Source organism: Heteronotia binoei, chromosome 1 (assembly GCF_032191835.1).
Source record: "Heteronotia binoei isolate CCM8104 ecotype False Entrance Well chromosome 1, APGP_CSIRO_Hbin_v1, whole genome shotgun sequence".
Lineage (NCBI taxonomy): Eukaryota > Metazoa > Chordata > Lepidosauria > Squamata > Gekkonidae > Heteronotia > Heteronotia binoei.
The window spans coordinates 281002079-281006132 of NC_083223.1; positions in this window are offsets into that span (position 1 = coordinate 281002079).

Sequence of the window (4054 nt, forward strand, 5' to 3'; positions counted from 1 at the left end):
GAGAGCTACCGTTGGCCACCCCTGACATACGGCATTCGATGTTCTTCGACGCCCTATTAGATCTTCTATCTCGGCAGGTCCAGTTAAAAAAACTAGTTGGAACCGTGTCGTCTTGCGGGCCTCGTGAAATGGGGCCGGGTCCCGCAAGGCTCTGACCTCAGGCGGTCGGTTCCACCAATGCGGGGCAGTGACTGAGAAGGCTCTTCCTCTGGCAGATTTCAATCTGGCCTCTCTCGGCCGGGGACTGATAGTAAGTTTTGCATTAAGGGACTCTCTCCATCCAACCGGAGGCGGGAGCGGGGCTGCCGGTGCTGGTTTTGGGGGGAGCGCACTCAGACATGTGGACATGGCATCGTTGTCTCACTGGTCCCCTCTCTTCCTTGACCGGGCTCTGAAGTCGGCAGCGAGAGCCATTTTGAGGCCAGGGGGGGCAAAGGTCGGAGGGGTTTTCGTAGTTGAAATGGAACTCTTTTTTTTAAAATTTCAGTTGTCGCTTTCCAACTCTAAGCGGGTGTCTCGTTAGAAAAATAAACCGTTTCAAAGTGAGCTCGGTCTCTCGTTCGTTCTTCAGATCTGTGACCTTCTGGGATGGCGGCTGGTGGAAAGGCGTTCCGTGAGCTTCCACGGCAGAGTGACAATTTGAACCCCAGTGGCTCATGAGAGCTCCGCCCCCTGCCACAGATTTTGAAAAAGAAGAAGATGATACTGGATTTATATCCCACCCTCCACTCCGAATCTCCATTCTTCCCCCACAACAGACACCCTGGGAGGCAGGTGGGGCTGAGAGAGCTCTCCCAGAAGCTGCCCTTTCAAGAAGAAGAAGACGGCTGCAGATTTATACCCCACCCTTCTCCCTGACTCAGAGCAGCTCACAATCTCCTTTATCTTCTCCTCCCACAACAGACACCCTGTGAGGTGGGTGGGGCTGAGAGAGCTCTCCCAGAAGCTGCCCTTTCAAGGACAACTCTGCGAGAGCTATGGCTGACCCAAGGCCATTCCAGCAGCTGCAAGGGGAGGAGTGGGGAATCAAACCTGATTCTCCCAGATAAGAGTCCGCATGCTTAAACACTACCCCAAACTGGCTCTTTGTTAGTCTTTAAGGTGGCACTGGACTTTTCTACTCCTGGTCTGACACTCTCGCTCATAGGTCTCCAACGTGGTGCTTCTGGGTTCCATGGCATCTGCCAACACCTAGAATCAGTTGGAAGGGACCTCCAGGGTCATCTAGTCCAACCCCCTATGCAATGCAGGAAATTCACAAAGACCTCCCCCTAAATTCACAGGATCCTCATTGCTGTCAGATGGCCATCTAGCCTCTGTTTAGAAACCTCCCAGGAAGGAGAGCCGACCATCTCCCAAGGAGGAAGCCTGTTCCACTTACAGTCAGGAAGTTCTTCCTAATGTTGAGCTGGAAACTCTTCTGATTTAATTTCAACCCATAGGTTCTGGTCCGACCTTCTGGGGCCGCAGAAAACAATTCTGCATCATCCTCTATAGGACAGCCCTTCAAGGACTTGAAGATGGCTGTTCTTAGAATGTGGGTGGAGCCAGGGAGGGCTCTTGTCCAGCAAGGCTTGTGATTGGCCACTGGAGATTGGCTGCGCAGATTAAAATAGCAGCGTTTTCAGTTAAAGTTGCCACTGGTGTTGGTTTTGTTCTCCATCTTTCCTCTTTCACAGTGCATTTTTAAAATTATCCCTCTTCTTCTCTGCACTTAGAAGAAGATATTGGATTTCTATCCCGCCCTCCACTCCGAAGAGTCTCAGAGCGGCTCACAATCTCCTTCCCCTTCCTCCCCCCAACAGACACCCTGTGAGGTGGGTGGGGCTGGAGAGGGCTCTCACAGCAGCTGCCCTTTCAAGGACAACCTCTGCCAGAGCTATGGCTGACCCAAGACCATGCTAGCAGGTGCAAGTGGAGGAGTGGGGAATCAAACCCGGTTCTCCCAGATAAGAGTCTGCGCACTTAATCACTACACCAAACTGGCTCTCCAAACTTAGGCCACTGCCTTGGTGGGTGCAGCTCTTCCTCCTGTGTCAACTGTTTTGTGGTTGGTTCTCATGGCAGCCAATTTGTATTTGGCTCTGCCTCTGGTGGCAGCCATTTTGTGGTTGGTCCGCCTCCAGTGGCAGCCATTTTGCAGCTGGCTTCACCTCTTTCTGCAGTCATTTTCATAACCGTGTCCACCGCCTTATGTCAAAATTCCAAAGGTGCCCACAGGCTCAAAAGGTTTGGGGGCTCCCATGTGCCAACCTCTTCACTGCATCACTTCACTTGTATTCCAAACAAACCAAATCTGTCTTGGGGTGAAAGGACTGATAATTCTAATGGATTAATAATTGGTTAAATGAGAGGAAACAATAGGAATAAAAGGACAGTTGTCTCAGTGAAGGGAGTTAAGTGGAGTCCCACAAGGATCGATATTGCGATCAGCAATATTTAATTTGTTCATAAATGGACGGCCACTCTGTGAGAAAGGAGGCTGGACTGGATGGACCCTCCCTGGTCTGACCCAGCAGGGCTCTTCTGATGTTCTTCCCAGGGGAAGGCCTCGGCCTCTCTGCTCTGTTGTTGGCCCTCCAGAGGATCTGGTTGGCCACTGTGTGAGACAGGAGGCTGGACAAGATGGACCCTCCCTGGTCTGACCCAGCAGAGCTCTTCTGATGTTCTCCTCAGGGGAAGACGACGGCCTCTCTGCCCTGTTGTTGGCCCTCCAGAGGAACTGGCTGGCCACTGTGTGAGACAGGAGGTTGGACTAGATGGACCCTCACTGGTCTGACCCAGCAGGGCTCTTCTGACGTTCTTCTCAGGGGAAGGCCTTGGCCTCTCTGCCCTGTTGTTGTTCCTCCAGAGGAACTGGCTGGCCCCTGTGTGAGACACGAGGCTGGACTAGATGGACCCTCCCTGGTCTGACCCAGTAGGGCTCCTCTGAGGTTCTTCTCAGGGGAAGGCCTCAGCCTCTCTGCCTTGTTGCTGGCCCTCCAGAGGAACTGGCTGGCCTCTGTGTGAGACAGGAGGCTGGACTAGATGGACCCTCCCTGGTCTGATCCAGCAGGGCTCTTCTGATGTTATTCTTGGGGAAAGTCTCAGCCTCTCTGCCCTGTTGTGGGCCCTCCAGAGGAACTGGGTGGCCACTGTGTGAGACAGGAGGCTGGACTGGATGGACCCTCCCTGGTCTGACCCTGCAGGGCTCTTCTGATGTTCTTCTCAGGGGAAGGCCTCGGCCTCTCTGCCCTGTTGTTGGCCCTCCAGAGGGACTGGCTGGCCACTGTGTGAGACAGGAGGCTGGACTAGATGGACCCTCCCTGGTCTGACCCAGCAGGGCTCTTCTGATGTTCTTCTCAGGGGAAGGCCTCGGCCTATGCCCTGTCACTGGCCCTCCAGAGGAACTGGTTGGCCACTGTGTGAGGCAGAAGGCTGGACTAGATGGACTCTCCCTGGTCTGACCCAGCAGGGCTCTTCTGATGTTCTTCTCAGGAGAAGGCCTCGGCCTCTCTGTCTTGTTGCTGGCCCTCCAGAGGAACTGGTTGGCCACTGTGTGAGACAGGAGGCTGGACTAGATGGACCCTCCCTGGTCTGATCCAGCAGGGCTGTTCTGATGTTCTTCTCAGGGGAAGGCTTCGGCCTCTCTGCCCCGTTCTTGGCCCTCCAGAGGAACTGGCTGCCCTCTGTGTGAGACAGGAGGCTGGGTTAGATAGACACTCCCCGGTCTGACCCAGCAGGGCTCTTCAGATGTTCTCAAATACCTGACGTTCATGTCTTGCAGCTCTCAAACATCTTGCTTTTTAAATATTTTATGTTGCTTTTATTTGTTGTTAGCAGGCCTGAGCCCGTCAGGGGAGGGCAAGATAGAAATCTGATTAAATAAAGAAATAAAGCTCATGTTTATTCTGTGCAGCTCTTACGTTAAGTGGGTTTGGCCACCCTCGGCCTAAAGGCCTTGAAGCCGAACCTGAAGAGCCAGCAAAGCATCTTCCTAATGCACCAAGTCTTCAGGTTGGCAGTTCTCAAGCCCGGCCACTGGAGGTCTGCCGGGGCTGGAAATGATTGAGAG